Source organism: Staurois parvus, unplaced genomic scaffold, assembly GCF_062004578.1.
Source record: "Staurois parvus isolate SC_StPar_1 unplaced genomic scaffold, SC_StPar_1.0 ptg001119l, whole genome shotgun sequence".
NCBI lineage: Eukaryota > Metazoa > Chordata > Amphibia > Anura > Ranidae > Staurois > Staurois parvus.
The window spans coordinates 548,225-566,289 of NW_028318915.1; positions in this window are offsets into that span (position 1 = coordinate 548,225).

Genomic DNA, 18,065 nt, shown 5'->3' on the forward strand with positions numbered 1-18,065 from the left:
TCATGGGTCCCTGTACGGCCTCCCATTGCTGCTGTCTCCATCACCACACTCTGCCATGTGCCACTTTCAGGTCTCCTCACACACTGCTGGTGTGTAGAATTTTTTGACATAGGGTGCTGGCAGATTATGGGCCTCCCATTGCTGCTGCCAGGCCCCTAATCTGCCATAGGCCCCTATATACCGCTTCCTCATGCTGCTGCCAGGTCCAGAGTCTCTCATGCCATGTGCCACTTTCAGGTCTCCTCACACTGCTGGTGTGTAGAATTTTTTGACATAGGGTGCTGGCAGATTAAGGGCCTCCCATAGCTGCTGCCAGGCCCCTAATCTGCCATAGGCCCCTATATACCGCCTCCTCATGCTGCTGCCAGGTCCAGAGTCTGTCATGGGTCCCTGTACGGCCTCCCATTGCTGCTGTCTCCATCACCACACTCTGCCATGTGCCACTTTCAGGTCTCCTCACACACTGCTGGTGTGTAGAATTTTTTGACATAGGGTGCTGGCAGATTACGGGCCTCCCATAGCTGCTGCCAGGCCCCTAATCTGCCATAGGCCCCTATATACCGCCTCCTCATGCTGCTGCCAGGTCCAGAGTCTGTCATGGGTCCCTGTACGGCCTCCCATTGCTGCTGTCTCCATCACCACACTCTGCCATGTGCCACTTTCAGGTCTCCTCACACACTGCTGGTGTGTAGAATTTTTTGACATAGGGTGCTGGCAGATTATGGGCCTCCCATTGCTGCTGCCAGGCCCCTAATCTGCCATAGGCCCCTATATACCGCTTCCTCATGCTGCTGCCAGGTCCAGAGTCTCTCATGCCATGTGCCACTTTCAGGTCTCCTCACACTGCTGGTGTGTAGAATTTTTTGACATAGGGTGCTGGCAGATTAAGGGCCTCCCATAGCTGCTGCCAGGCCCCTAATCTGCCATAGGCCCCTATATACCGCCTCCTCATGCTGCTGCCAGGTCCAGAGTCTGTCATGGGTCCCTGTACGGCCTCCCATTGCTGCTGTCTCCATCACCACACTCTGCCATGTGCCACTTTCAGGTCTCCTCACACACTGCTGGTGTGTAGAATTTTTTGACATAGGGTGCTGGCAGATTACGGGCCTCCCATAGCTGCTGCCAGGCCCCTAATCTGCCATAGGCCCCTATATACCGCCTCCTCATGCTGCTGCCAGGTCCAGAGTCTGTCATGGGTCCCTGTACGGCCTCCCATTGCTGCTGTCTCCATCACCACACTCTGCCATGTGCCACTTTCAGGTCTCCTCACACACTGCTGGTGTGTAGAATTTTTTGACATAGGGTGCTGGCAGATTATGGGCCTCCCATTGCTGCTGCCAGGCCCCTAATCTGCCATAGGCCCCTATATACCGCTTCCTCATGCTGCTGCCAGGTCCAGAGTCTCTCATGCCATGTGCCACTTTCAGGTCTCCTCACACTGCTGGTGTGTAGAATTTTTTGACATAGGGTGCTGGCAGATTAAGGGCCTCCCATAGCTGCTGCCAGGCCCCTAATCTGCCATAGGCCCCTATATACCGCCTCCTCATGCTGCTGCCAGGTCCAGAGTCTGTCATGGGTCCCTGTACGGCCTCCCATTGCTGCTGTCTCCATCGCCACACTCTGCCATGTGCCACTTTCAGGTCTCCTCACACTGCTGGTGTGTTGAATTTTTTGACATAGGGTGCTGGCAGATTATGGGCCTCCTATAGCTGCTGCCAGGCCCCTAATCTGCCATAGGCCCCTATATACCGCTTCCTCATGCTGCTGCCAGGTCCAGAGTCTCTCATGCCATGTGCCACTTTCAGGTCTCCTCACACTGCTGGTGTGTTGAATTTTTTGACATAGGGTGCTGGCAGATTATGGGCCTCCCATAGCTGCTGCCAGGCCCCTAATCTGCCATAGGCCCCTATATACCGCCTCCTCATGCTGCTGCCAGGTCCAGAGTCTGTCATGGGTCCCTGTACGGCCTCCCATTGCTGCTGTCTCCATCACCACACTCTGCCATGTGCCACTTTCAGGTCTCCTCACACACTGCTGGTGTGTAGAATTTTTTGACATAGGGTGCTGGCAGATTATGGGCCTCCCATAGCTGCTGCCAGGCCCCTAATCTGCCATAGGCCCCTATATACCGCTTCCTCATGCTGCTGCCAGGTCCAGAGTCTCTCATGCCATGTGCCACTTTCAGGTCTCCTCACACTGCTGGTGTGTAGAATTTTTTGACATAGGGTGCTGGCAGATTAAGGGCCTCCCATAGCTGCTGCCAGGCCCCTAATCTGCCATAGGCCCCTATATACCGCCTCCTCATGCTGCTGCCAGGTCCAGAGTCTGTCATGGGTCCCTGTACGGCCTCCCATTGCTGCTGTCTCCATCGCCACACTCTGCCATGTGCCACTTTCAGGTCTCCTCACACTGCTGGTGTGTTGAATTTTTTGACATAGGGTGCTGGCAGATTATGGGCCTCCTATAGCTGCTGCCAGGCCCCTAATCTGCCATAGGCCCCTATATACCGCTTCCTCATGCTGCTGCCAGGTCCAGAGTCTCTCATGCCATGTGCCACTTTCAGGTCTCCTCACACTGCTGGTGTGTTGAATTTTTTGACATAGGGTGCTGGCAGATTATGGGCCTCCCATAGCTGCTGCCAGGCCCCTAATCTGCCATAGGCCCCTATATACCGCCTCCTCATGCTGCTGCCAGGTCCAGAGTCTGTCATGGGTCCCTGTACGGCCTCCCATTGCTGCTGTCTCCATCACCACACTCTGCCATGTGCCACTTTCAGGTCTCCTCACACACTGCTGGTGTGTAGAATTTTTTGACATAGGGTGCTGGCAGATTAAGGGCCTCCCATAGCTGCTGCCAGGCCCCTAATCTGCCATAGGCCCCTATATACCGCCTCCTCATGCTGCTGCCAGGTCCAGAGTCTGTCATGGGTCCCTGTACGGCCTCCCATTGCTGCTGTCTCCATCACCACACTCTGCCATGTGCCACTTTCAGGTCTCCTCACACACTGCTGGTGTGTAGAATTTTTTGACATAGGGTGCTGGCAGATTAAGGGCCTCCCATAGCTGCTGCCAGGCCCCTAATCTGCCATAGGCCCCTATATACCGCCTCCTCATGCTGCTGCCAGGTCCAGAGTCTGTCATGGGTCCCTGTACGGCCTCCCATTGCTGCTGTCTCCATCGCCACACTCTGCCATGTGCCACTTTCAGGTCTCCTCACACACTGCTGGTGTGTAGAATTTTTTGACATAGGGTGCTGGCACATTACGGGCCTCCCATAGCTGCTGCCAGGCCCCTAATCTGCCATAGGCCCCTATATACCGCCTCCTCGTGCTGCTGCCAGGTCCAGAGTCTGTCATGGGTCCCTGTACGGCCTCCCATTGCTGCTGTCTCCATCGCCACACTCTGCCATGTGCCACTTTCAGGTCTCCTCACACTGCTGGTGTGTTGAATTTTTTGACATAGGGTGCTGGCAGATTATGGGCATCCTATAGCTGCTGCCAGGCCCCTAATCTGCCATAGGCCCCTATATACCGCTTCCTCATGCTGCTGCCAGGTCCAGAGTCTCTCATGCCATGTGCCACTTTCAGGTCTCCTCACACTGCTGGTGTGTTGAATTTTTTGACATAGGGTGCTGGCAGATTATGGGCCTCCCATAGCTGCTGCCAGGCCCCTAATCTGCCATAGGCCCCTATATACCGCCTCCTCATGCTGCTGCCAGGTCCAGAGTCTGTCATGGGTCCCTGTACGGCCTCCCATTGCTGCTGTCTCCATCACCACACTCTGCCATGTGCCACTTTCAGGTCTCCTCACACACTGCTGGTGTGTAGAATTTTTTGACATAGGGTGCTGGCAGATTAAGGGCCTCCCATAGCTGCTGCCAGGCCCCTAATCTGCCATAGGCCCCTATATACCGCCTCCTCATGCTGCTGCCAGGTCCAGAGTCTGTCATGGGTCCCTGTACGGCCTCCCATTGCTGCTGTCTCCATCGCCACACTCTGCCATGTGCCACTTTCAGGTCTCCTCACACACTGCTGGTGTGTAGAATTTTTTGACATAGGGTGCTGGCAGATTACGGGCCTCCCATAGCTGCTGCCAGGCCCCTAATCTGCCATAGGCCCCTATATACCGCCTCCTCATGCTGCTGCCAGGTCCAGAGTCTGTCATGGGTCCCTGTACGGCCTCCCATTGCTGCTGTCTCCATCACCACACTCTGCCATGTGCCACTTTCAGGTCTCCTCACACACTGCTGGTGTGTAGAATTTTTTGACATAGGGTGCTGGCAGATTACGGGCCTCCCATAGCTGCTGCCAGGCCCCTAATCTGCCATGGGCCCCTATACCGACTCCTCATGCTGTGACGTTGCAACAAGGTGGAATTCAACCCTACATATGTTAGACCGCCTTTACGAACAGCAAAAGGCCATCACAGATTTCCTGATGTTAAAAGCCTATAAAGGTATTCCCTGTGTAACTTAGATGTCAGCCATTGGCAGCTCATGCGTGACACCTGCGCTTGCTCAGGCCCTTTGAGGAGGCCACGCTATTCGTGAGTCGGCAGGACTATGGGATGAACGACGTCATTCCTCTGTTGCACGTCCTGGAACAAATGCTGTTAACAATGGCTGGTCAGGGTGCGGTAGACGTGGCGCACAGATCTCAACGCCACATGACCCCTGTGGGGGCAGGACAGGAAGAAGAGGAGGAGGTAGAGGAGGACATTGGTGCTCAGGAATTATTGAGTGAAATGGGTGGTTTTTCCACTCAGCGGACAGGAGTGGAGGAGCAGGAGCATCTGGTAGAGGAGGAGGGGGAGGAGGAGACAGAGGACCCAGACGCACCGTGGCAGTATGCTGTGGAGATGGAGGCAGGGAGTCCCTCGCATTCCTTGGCACAAATGGCCCATAGCATGCTCGCTTGCTTGCGTAGCGACAGCCGAATAATAACCATCAGACAGAGGGATGACTTTTGGCTGTCCACCTTGTTGGACCCTCGCTACCGTTCAAAAATGGTGGCCTTTTTCACACCTGCTGAGAGGGAGGCCAAAATAACGTACTATAAAAACCACCTATGTAGTCAGCTGGTCTCTGCCTGTCTGCGCCAACGTCCATCCTCAGACACTGTGGGCCCTGTGCGCTCGCGTTCCGCTGCCATGGCAGCAGGGGAGGGGTGGGGTGGTAGGAGCAGTGGCAGCTCCACCAGCAGCGGCTGCCTCAGTCTGCAGTCGATGATGAGTAGCTTTCTTCACCAGCGCAGTGAGGAAACTACTAACCAGCCGCAGCAGCAGCAGCAGCAGCAGCATCAGGTGGACCTGGAGCAGGACCTCAAACAACAGGCTTAGGCCTACTTGGACAGCACCCTGCCAACCGAGGTAGACAATCCCCTTGACTACTGGGCAACGAAACTTGACCTTTGGCCCCAACTAGCTGAATTTGCCCTTGAAAGGCTGTCATGCCCGGCCAGTAGCGTGGCATCGGAGCGCGTGTTTAGTGCGGCAGGAGGTATTGCAACTCCGCGGAGGACACGACTGTCCACCCAAAGTGTGGAGAGACTGACGTTTGTGAAAATGAATCAGGCGTGGATTAGTCTGGATTTCAAACCACCAGTTCCTGACACAACTGACTAAATCCGCCATGAATCATGCCCCAAACATGTGCCACTTTCAGGTCTCCTCACACTGCTGGTGTGTTCCATTTTTTGTCATAGGGTGCTGGCAGATTACGGGCCTCCCATAGCTGCTGCCAGGCCCCTAATCTGCCATGGGCCCCTATACCGCCTCCTCATGCTGCTGCCAAGTCCAGAGTCTCTCATGGGTCCCTGTACGGCCTCCCATTGCTGCTGTCTCCATCGCCACACTCTGCCATGTGCCACTTTCAGGTCTCACACACTGCTGGTGTGTAGAATTTTTTGACATAGGGTGCTGTCAGATTACGGGCCTCCCATAGCTGCTGCCAGGCCCCTAATCTGCCATAGGCCCCTATATACCGCCTCCTCATGCTGCTGCCAGGTCCAGAGTGTGTCATGGGTCCCTGTACGGCCTCCCATTGCTGCTGTCTCCATCGCCACACTCTGCCATGTGCCACTTTCAGGTCTCCTCACACTGCTGGTGGGTTCCATTTTTTGTCATAGGGTGCTGGCAGATTACGGGCCTCCCATAGCTGCTGCCAGGCCCCTAATCTGCCATAGGCCCCTATATACCGCCTCCTCATGCTGCTGCCAGGTCCAGAGTCTGTCATGGGTCCCTGTACGGCCTCCCATTGCTGCTGTCTCCATCACCACACTCTGCCATGTGCCACTTTCAGGTCTCCTCACACACTGCTGGTGTGTAGAATTTTTTGACATAGGGTGCTGGCAGATTATGGGCCTCCCATTGCTGCTGCCAGGCCCCTAATCTGCCATAGGCCCCTATATACCGCTTCCTCATGCTGCTGCCAGGTCCAGAGTCTCTCATGCCATGTGCCACTTTCAGGTCTCCTCACACTGCTGGTGTGTAGAATTTTTTGACATAGGGTGCTGGCAGATTAAGGGCCTCCCATAGCTGCTGCCAGGCCCCTAATCTGCCATAGGCCCCTATATACCGCCTCCTCATGCTGCTGCCAGGTCCAGAGTCTGTCATGGGTCCCTGTACGGCCTACCATTGCTGCTGTCTCCATCGCCACACTCTGCCATGTGCCACTTTCAGGTCTCCTCACACTGCTGGTGTGTTGAATTTTTTGACATAGGGTGCTGGCAGATTATGGGCCTCCTATAGCTGCTGCCAGGCCCCTAATCTGCCATAGGCCCCTATATACCGCTTCCTCATGCTGCTGCCAGGTCCAGAGTCTCTCATGCCATGTGCCACTTTCAGGTCTCCTCACACTGCTGGTGTGTTGAATTTTTTGACATAGGGTGCTGGCAGATTACGGGCCTCCCATAGCTGCTGCCAGGCCCCTAATCTGCCATAGGCCCCTATATACCGCCTCCTCATGCTGCTGCCAGGTCCAGAGTCTGTCATGGGTCCCTGTACGGCCTCCCATTGCTGCTGTCTCCATCGCCACACTCTGCCATGTGCCACTTTCAGGTCTCCTCACACTGCTGGTGGGTTCCATTTTTTGTCATAGGGTGCTGGCAGATTACGGGCCTCCCATAGCTGCTGCCAGGCCCCTAATCTGCCATGGGCCCCTGTTGTCGCTTGTTGGCATATTCCGCTCGTTCAGATGCTCCTTCTCCTGCTACTCCTCTTCACGGATTCCGTCAGCAGTCTTTCTTGGAATCCGTTTCCAAGAGACAACAGTTTGCGAGCACGCACCAGACGGTGCAGAAACTGAACGTCCTCCTGTCCAAGTTGCTGCTGCCAGGCTCGTAATCTGTCATGCGCCCCTGTACCGCCTCCTCATGCTGCTGCCAGGTCCAGAGTGTGTCATGGGCCCCCGTACCGACTCCAAATGCTGCTGCCAGGCCCGTAATCTGTCATGGGCCCCTGTACCGCCTCCCCATGCTGCTGCCACGTCCAGATTGTGTCATGGGTCCCTGTACGGCCTCCCATTGCTGCTGCCAGGCCTGTAATCTGCCATGGGCCCCCGTACCGACTCCTCATGCTGCTGCCAGGCCCGTAATCTGCCATGGGCCCCTGTACCGCCTCCTCATGCTGCTGCCAGGTCCAGAGTGTGTCATGGGTCCCTGTACGGCCTCCCATTGCTGCTGTCTCTATCGCCACACTCTGCCATGTGCCACTTTCAGGTCTCCTCACACTGCTGGTGGTTTCCATTTTTGTCATAGGGTGCTGTATGGCCTCCCATTGCTGCTGCCTCCACCGCCACACTGTGGCTCCACACTCTGGTTTTGGCCCCGTGACTGCCCAAATGAGTGAAGTGTGCGGTGATTCTAAGATCGACGGCACTCATCTGCATGTCATACTGCCTGACAGTATTATTTCTCTTCCCCAGCAGACTCCAAGGGCATTTAAATTAAAGGTACAGTGTTCAGCACTAATATTAAGTCTCTCTGAAGCCTAGAAACACCCTTTTTTAAGTTAAATTCACAGCGAATATATTCGACTCGAATCGAAATTTTTCTACGAATTCGCCGAATCAGTCGAATCGAATTTTTGAATACTTCGCTCATCTCTACTATTAATGTATTTGAATCATTTTTGGAGGTTGGTTCTGCTATCTTTTGCAATCTGACGTTCATTTTCAATTTTTGCGGCCTTTATTTCCTTTTTGCATATTCTGTTATATTCTTTGTAATGTTTAAACGATGATAGCATTCCTTCATTTTTATATTTAATAAAAGCTCTTTTCTTATTATTTATAGCTTTTTTAACTTTGGCTGTAAGCCACATAGGTTTGATTTTTAGCCTTTTAAACTTCTTGCCCATGGGAATATATTTTGCAGTGTGTTCACATACAGTCTTTTTGAAGAACTCCCATTTCTGTGTTGTGTTATTGATAACAATATTCCCTCTCAATCTGTCTTGGAAAGCAGCTCTCAGCCTTGGAAAATTAGCTCTCTTACAATTGAGCATTTTTATTTTTTCCATATATGCTTGCCGTTTACAGCAAACAATAAAGGAAATCATGTTATGGTCACTGCTACCCAGATGTTCTTTTATATGGACATTCGTAATAATGTCTCCCTGTTTCTCCAAAAGAGAACATAGCCAGGAATATTACTGGCCCAGTTATATGAAGAATGAAGCCAAGATTAAGCAATACCAATTAAATCATAGTTCTGTTCATGCACCAAAGCTTCCAACTCACTTATTTTGTTTGGCAGACTTCTGGCATTAGTGAACAAACACTTTAATGTATTGACACCTTTTTCACACGTATTTTGCATATGTTTTATTTTCATACAAATGTTACCAATTCCACTGGTTGTTTGTAACATGTGAACCTTCTTATCATCTGCCATAGCCTGATCTGTCTACCCTGTTATAATCTAATTCTCCCTCCCCCTCGGTCCTAGTTTAAATATTCCTCCAGCCTGCCCATAAACCTCTCCCCCAGCACAGCAGACCCCCTTCTATTTAGGTGCAAACCATCTCTAGCATATAGGTTGCGCCCCAATGAAAAGTCAGCCCAGTGCTCTAGAAACCCAAATCCTTCCCTCTTACACCAGGTCTTTAGTCATGCATTGAGTTCTCTAATCTCCCCCTGACTTACCTGAGTTGTGCATGGGACAGGTAATATTTCAGAGAATATCACCTTGGAGGTTCTTCCCTTCAACTTGCAGCCTAGTTCTTTAAATTGATTCTTAAGAAGCCTCCACCTTCTATGTATTCTGTCATTGGGTGCACAAACCCAGGGCCAGCCTTCCTTTTCTGTGAGTCCATACCACTCCCTCTCGTTACAGTAACCCATCTTCCTACCTGATAATCCTGATTAGCCCCTCCGCCCTCCACATCAATCCCATTAGCTACCTGCTCAGAGAGCAGAAGACTTCTTTCAAGGTTGGCCCACCCTTTGCAGCTATAACAGCTTCAACTCTTCCAGGAAGGCTGTCCACAAGGTTTAGGAGTGAGTCTATAGGAATGTTTGACCATTCTTCCAGAAGAGCATTTGTGAGGTCAAGCACTGATGTTGGACAAGAAGGCCTGGCTTTGAATCTCTGCTCTAATTCATCTCAAATGTGTTCTATCAGGTTGAGGTCAGGACTCTGTGCCGGCCAGTCAAGTTCCTCCACCCCAAACTCGCTCATCCATGTCTTTATGGACTTTGCTTTGTGCACTGGTGCACTGTCGTGTTGGAACAGGAAGGGGCCATCCCAAAACTGTTCCTACAAAGTTGGGAGCATAAAATTATCCAAAATGTCTTAGTATGCTGACAACTTAAGTGTTCCCTTAACTGAAACTAAGGGGCCAAGCCTAACCCCTGAAAAACAACCCCACAATATAATCCCCCTTCCACCAAACTTTACACTTGGCACAATGCAGTCAGGCAAGTATCATTTACTTGGCAACCACCAAACCCAAACACATCCATTGGATTGCCAGACAGAGAAGCGTGATTTGTCACTCCAGAAAACATGTATTCACTGCTCTATAGTCCAGTTGTGATGTGTTTTACACCACTGCATCCGACGCTTTGCATTGTACTTGGTGATGTAAGGCTTGGATGCAGCTGCTCAGCCATGGAAACCCATTCCATGAAGCACTATATGCACTGTTGTGCTAATCTGAAGTTTGGAGGTCTTTAGCTATTGACTTTGGCAACAGTTGTCAACTGCTGTACACTGTGCGCTTCAGCATACGTTAACCCCGCTCTGTCATTTTACATGGCCTACCACTTCGTGGGTGAGTTGTTGTTGTTTCCAGTTGCTTCCACATTGTTACAATACCACTAACAGTTGATCATGGAATATTTCGTAGCAAGAAATTTCACAGATGGATTTATTGCACAGGTGGCATCCTATAACTAAGAACCAGCAAACACAAATGCTCCTGCGCTTGGGGATGGACTCGATGCAGGCTACAAACACATTAAGAATGTCCTGGAACATGCACACCTTGCTGCCCTCAAATGGACCGGGGGAATCCAAATATACTGAATGAGGAAAGACAAAACAGAGGGCGCACAGGCCTAGTGCATTACCATAAAAAATGTTTAATAAAAAATAAAGTAGGTGTTGTACTCACAAACGACAATAAAGTCAAGGCACATCATAAAGACCAGCTGGGTCAACACCGCACCGAGTAACAGTCCGCAATAGGGAGTATAGACATCCAAAAGCTGACGCGTTTCGAGGACTTGCCTCTTCCTCAGAGCTCTCCCTAAACTCCCTATTGCGGACTGTTACTCAGCGCGGTGTTGACCCAGCTGTTCTTTATGATGTGCCTTGACTATATTGTCGTTTGTGAGTACAACACCTACTTTATTTTTTATTAAACATTTTTTATGGTAATGCACTAGGCCTGTGCGCCCTCTGTTTTGTCTTTCCTCATTCAGCATCCTATAACTGTATCAGGCTTGAATTCACTGAGCTCCTGAGAGTGACCCAGTCTTTCACATATGTTTGTAGAAGCAGTCTGCATGCCTAGGTGCTTGATTTTATACACCTGTGGCCATGGAGGAGACTGGATATATATATATATGACTGTGCCTTCACCTGCCACCCCACCGCAGTAAATGTACAGCGGCGGGGCAACAAGGGATATTAGTTTTAATCTGCTAATTATTTCTGTGCTAAAACATACAAACATAACTAAAAGAGAAGTTGTTCTTTAAGTTTTGACATGGTGACAACACAGGTGACAGATGTCACTCCAAAACAGGTGCCTGAACAAAAACCTTCATGGCATGATCGCAGCTATAGCCAAAACTTAAAAAAATTCTATACAATTTAGGTTGCGGTTGGGATTTAAAGATCATACAGAAAGAATGGTTAGTAACCTTGGAATAATTATAAGCCCTGACAAAAGTCACTGTTATAGGGCATGCTGATATAATAATTAGCTGATACTTATGTCAACATTAAAGGACAAAATAAAAATATTGGTTGTAATCCACTAATTATTTCTGTGATAAAAACAAACTCTACTAAAAAGTGAAGTTGTCCTTTAAGATATGGCCTCACAAGTGATTTATTCAGAGACAATATTATAATTGCCTCACATTTATTTTATCTCTCTTTTGATGTTGGAGTAGAATAAATCAAATGATAACTGTATGATAGCTAAAATGTGTTTGCTTTTCCTATATTACAGACCAAAAGAAAAAGAGCCATTTCCTTCCTACCTCCTTCAAATAGGTAATGCAGATATCACACATGCTCATACTGAAGCCATTAAAAGCCCCAGGTGGGCCAGCTTTAGTCCTACCCCAACATGTCTGAACAATAGTAGAAAATTAAAGATTAGCATTTGTCATAGCTTTTGTACAATATTACTGAACACTTTACTCAATAATGTTAATTTCGTACTTAATCATTATGAAATGGTCAAGAGTTTTTATCGAACTTTATAACATACAAAAACCACTATTTTATTTCGGAATTTAAAATGTACACAAAGTTGCTTACTTTGTATTTGTTAAACTTCAACAAAATATATTAAACAAAAAAAAGAGCCTGTTCAAACTTATTGTCAAAGATTAATTTGACAAGCTAAAGTTACAAGCTGATTGGCTACCATGCACAGCTGCGCCCGATTTTGCACTCTCCAGTTTTAGTAAATCAACCCCTATTGTGTTAAACTGTATGTAAACCCTAGCAAAAAACTTCTTCTATATTCTAACTTGTGGTCTGTTAAATATGCAATTGAAAGCATTCAGAAAGAAGGGTATGGGTAACTGGGCAATGCTACATGCTACGATCCTAATAAAAATAATAGAAAAAAATTATGTTCAGATAGTCTTTTAAAGTGGCCTAAAGGGCAACATTGAAATTACACATTTTTTTTAAATAACATGCTTGGGGATCCCTTAACCACTTTTTGTCCAACCCACAGTACTTTTACTGAGGAGACGTGGCACAGCTAGACTTAGCAGCATAAATATCGGTTGCCTGGCACAAGTGCAATGGCACGCCCTATTCCCATAACCACTGTGTCCACAGGACACAACAGATTACGGTTCCTGGTACCCAGCCACAATGAACATCCGGGGGATCATGTGATCGCATAGCGATCATATGATCAACGTGTCAACCATGCTGTTATGAATGAATTTCATTCATAACAGCTGTGCTCCTTATAATGATTCTGTGATTGGCCCTCAGCTATCACACGGTACCTGGGCCAATCACAGTACTCTGTACCATGTGATTGGCTGTAGCTAATCACAGCATGTCAACAATAAGCACAGCTGTTATGAATGGAATCCAATCATGACAGTTCAAACAACTGCTGTTACATTGATAGTCATTGTAATAGCAATCACAGTCTAAAAAAATCCACAATCAAAATGTAAAAAAAAATATTTAACTGAATACAAAATTATTTATTTATGTATTTTTTACATACTGTCACCAGTCAGTATCCCTGAGCACCAGCCATGTCATGATACTGTACTGCACTGGTGACAGTATGTAAAAAACAAGTGAAAAAAGAAACACATTTTATTTAATTTCTTAATTTTCAAAAAAAGTGTGGCAAGAAAATCACAACTTTAAAAAACTCACCATGCCTTTTGCTAAATACCTTGGACTATATGTGAAAAAATGTGTACAATAGCGCTATCCCACCCCCAACTCAAATAATCAATATCTCTAATACATATGTCATGCTAATAAACAAACATACCATAAATATATATAATTATGTAATGAAAAATTGTTATATAACTAGAATTAATAGTGCAAAAAAATTTTTTCATAAATGCAAAAAAATATAAATATGTGAACAAAGTGTTGCTGTGCAATAAATACCGTATTTGCCGGCGTATAAGATGACTTTTTGACCCTTGAAAATCTTCTCAAAAGTCGGGGGTCGTCTTATACGCCGGTACACATGTTTAGGGGGGCTGCGGCATTAAGTACAGGGGTGGGCAGGGGCTGATGTCTCTTACCTGGATCCAGTCCCACGACGATCCGGTCCAGGAAGCGCGGCGTCTCCTTCAGTTCGGCCACTGGATGTTCGTGCGGCTGCTCGGCTCCGCCTCCTCACCGGTGATTGGCCGCCAGAACTGTAGCTCAGGAAAGGCACACAGGCAGCCAATCACCGGCGAGGGGGCGGAGCCGAGCGGCCCCGTGAAAATTGAGTGCCGGAGCAGCAGGTAAGTGTTCTGTGTAGAGGTGCTGCTGCAACCACATATGCTGGCTGCAGCAGCACCATACGAGAACAGGGTCAGCAAGTCTCAGTGGGAGGAATAGTGCCCCATCATTGGTGTCACTGATACCAATGATGGGGCACTATTCCTCCCACTGACACCAACGATGGGGCACTATTCCTCCCACTGACACCAACGATGGGGCACTATTCCTCCCCCCCACTGACACCAATGATGGGGCACTATTCCCCCCCCCCACTGACACCAACGATGGGGCACTATTCCACCCCCCACTGACACCAATGATGGGGCACTATTCCACCCCCCACTGACACCAATGATGGGACACCATTCCTCCCACTGACACCAATGATGGGGCACTATTCCTGCCACTGATACCAATGATGGGGCACCATTCCTGCCACTGATACCAATGATGGGGCACTGTTCCTCCCACTGACACCAATGATGGAGCACTATTCCTCCACTGATACTAATGATAGGGCACTATTCCTGCCACTAATACCAATGATGGGGCACTATTCCTCCCACTGACATCAATGATGGGGCACTATTCCTCCCACTGGTGTGCATTGGAAGAGGGGTAGTCTTATACGGCGAGTATAGCCCAAACACTACATTTTAGCAGGAAAAGTAGGGGGGTCGTCTTATACGCCCAGTCGTCTTATACGCCAGCAAATACGGTAATCATACAAATCATAAAAGTCACTTTAATATTACATTGTGTGCTCCAACACATAAATCTCCAATAGTAAACTCCATGTATCTTCTCTTTGTCATGCACCACCATGTGTCTTCCACCGCCAAGTGAATTAAATAAACTCACCAGAGCTCCAGGCTGGTAATGTTATAAACCAGCTGAGAACGTATCAACTCTGGGAGTAAGGATCTACAGGAAAAAAATCTCTCCTCTTTTCAGGCACACCACAGCCAGGGATCACTCCTTCTCTAAAAATCCTCTGCTGAACGCCTCATGTAAACTTACATGGATACATAGACCAGGAAGGAAAGAGGAAAAACTTCCTTTGCATAAAAATATAAAAATTCCTTATTAAAAAAACATTGCATAAAACCTCACCTATTTAAGTGTTGCCACTGACACAAGTATAATGAGTGTAATCTCAGAATACAATCGTCTTCGGTTGCTAATCCAGCCACAAATTTATATGAGGTGTTCAGCAGAGGATTTTTAGAGATGGAGTGATCCCTGGCTGAGGTGTTCTCTGAAGGGTGCCTGAGAGGAGGAGAGATTTTTTCCCCGTAGATCCTTAATCCCAGACTTCATGTGTTCTCAGATGGTTTATAACATTACTTGCCTGGAGATCTGGTGTGTTTATTTGATTCATTTGGCAGTGGAAGACACATGGTGGTGCCAGGGGCGGACTGACAACTCATAGGGCCCCTGGGCAATAGGGGATCATAAGGCCCCTGTGTTCTTGCCCAAACTCAAAAAAGCCTATGAAAAAGGTACCAGGGGCATCTCATGGGGCCCCCTACTGACTCCAGGCCCTCGGGCAGTGCCCGAGTTTCCAAATGGTCAGTCCGCCCCTGGGTGGTGCATGATAAAGAGAAGATACATGGAGTTTACTGTTGGAGATTTATGGTGGACTTTTGTGTTGGAGCACGCAATTTAATATTACAGTGACTTTTATGATTTGCATGATTATTTATTGCACAGCAGCACTTTGTTCACATATTTATATTTTTTTTGCACTAATAATTCTAGTTATATAACAATTTGTTGTTAAGTATTTATATATATTTATGGTATGATAGTTTTTAGCACGAGATATGTATTAGAGATATTGATTGTTTGAGTTGGGGGTGGGATAGCACTATTCTACAAATTTTTTCACATATGGTTGTTTTGGGAGATCTCCAAAAAATAATTTAGCTGCTTTCCTCCTATTAAGGATTTGTGGCACAGTCTGATATCGTTCTATTCTTACAAATACCTTGGACTGTCTACTTTCCAAAAAAGGGATCATTGGGGAGATATTTGTACTATCCTGGCAGTTTAGAGCCTCAGGAAATGAGATAGGCCATCAGTATATCAGGAATGATCAATTTTCAAATATATATTCCATAGTTTGTAGACGCTATACCTTTCAAACAGACTAAATAATATACACTGATTTTGGGGGAGGGTTTACCAAGGAAATGTAGCAGAATACATTTTAGCCTACATTTATGAAAGAAGACAATTTTTTTGCAAAATTTTGTAACAGAAGGTAAGAAAATTTTTTTTTTTTGCAAAATGTTTGATATTTTTTAATGTAGCAAAAAATAAAAAAGCCTGTGGTGATTAAATATCATAAAAGTAAGCTTTATTTGTGTGGAAAAAAATTATAAAGATTTAAATTGGGTACAGTTTTTCGTGACCAATCAATTGCCAGTTAAAGTAGCGCAGTGCTGAACGGCAAATAAATGCCCTGGTCATGAAGGGGGTAAAACCTTCCAGAGGTCAAGAGATCAAACTTGCACATGGAACTGCACCACCACAGTGTACTCCAGCAAAAGTGACATTTAGAAAACAAAAATAAAAAAACTTATGTTGCTAACTTACATTTCCCAGCTGGCTTTGTTCTGTCTGCAAAAAATGCCATGGGTTCACACACAAAATACCATACCAAATAAGGGTCTGGTAGGGGTTTTGTGGGGGAGCCCAGAAAGAAATGAATATTTTTGTTGTGGGGGCCCGCAAAAATAATTTCCAAGCCTTAATCTCTATACGGGTCAGAAAAGTGACCCATACCAGGCCACATATCCTTAACATTGGGAGAGTACCATGTCCACATCTCTGACCCAGTGAATGTGGGGAACACTTATCAGAATCTGGAAACTCCCTTTAGAACCACAGGGCCCCCAGATATCTACCCCTTCCCATCTAAATCAGTAAGTATCCCCATCAACTGTGGAAATAGCTGGTGAATGTGAAGCTGTAGTGATACTGTCACTAAATGAATGACTTCCAGCTGCAGTAACTGGAGGTTTGGGCAGGCAGGTGAACTGGCCAAATTTGCCCATTTATTTTGTCTGTTCGATGAACTGTGAACAACCTGGCTATGGGTCTAACTGATGGTTGACCCAGACTTGAAGCTCATTTCTAGATTCCTAAAACATTATCATTATTAGGAGTAGAAGGCTTTTATTGCTGACTTCCTCCACATAAGGTATAAAGGCCTGTGAAGCTGAACGTAACTAAATATGTAAAGGACTGAAGATCAGATTTATTTTTAAGTATCACCAACAGTCCCCCTAGAGACTAGAGCCCCAGGCAACTTCTCATTCTGCCCTTAATATAATCTGCCATTAAGTGCCATACAACATTTATTCTACCTGAGTGTTAGGAAAAATTTGTCTACTGAAACTCTGACTATTTCATACATGGGGTCATTGTAACAGGGTTATAATGATTTTATCTGTAATTTCAGGTGGGAATAGATGATCCAGTGAAAAATGTGATCACCATATATTAAAAAGAATATACAGCAATGTTATATATATTTTACATTCACTGAACTTTTCTTTGGTGTGATTCATAAATTCAGTGAAGAAAAATGATTTAGCACAATGTCTCAATATTCCTGTTTTCTCTGACCCATGTGATATCTCATTAGAGGAGGCAATGGTATAAATTATATCAAAACAGGGAAAAACAGGGTTTATTTGGATCGATTGTGCAACATGCATGAAGATTGTAAATCTTTCTTTAACATTTGGCAGAGATCATGCAGAAACTGAGGTTAAGGTCACCTCAGGCTTGACAGATTAATGTGTCACAAAAGAGAAAAGAATACTGTACACACGAAACATACTTTAATCAATGTAATCATAATTGAGAACCGTATGGTTCCAGCTACCTTTTACCAAAACAGATGGCCAGCTACAAGCAGTGGGGGTTCTGTTAGTACAGCAGGTAATGTGTACTAACTTTACTTATTACCCGCTAAAGAAAACGACTAAGCTTAACTATTTAACAGTGGCATTAAACCAATTATACAGGCTCTCAGGACAATGTAGTTTTTAAAGGTCTTGTATAGAAAGCAATGCTGTTGCTAAATGGTAGGGCTGGAAAACAAAGGATTTATGCTTGAAAGTGTCCTAAAGAAAAAAATGCCTGTGCTGCTAAAAGCAAAAAAAAAATCAGATTTCCCATTGTATCCAACAATTCTCAGATAAAGGACAGTTCTTTTTTCAGATATTTTCATACAATCAGTAAACTATGAGCAAGTTCTAGTGAGGCTGTTACCAACCTTTATGCATTGTTCCCTCACATACCAATTAAATTAACATGTAAGTTCCCCTTTTCACAAAAAAATGAAAAGTTGAACTAACACTCTACACCCACCCCACCGGTTCCT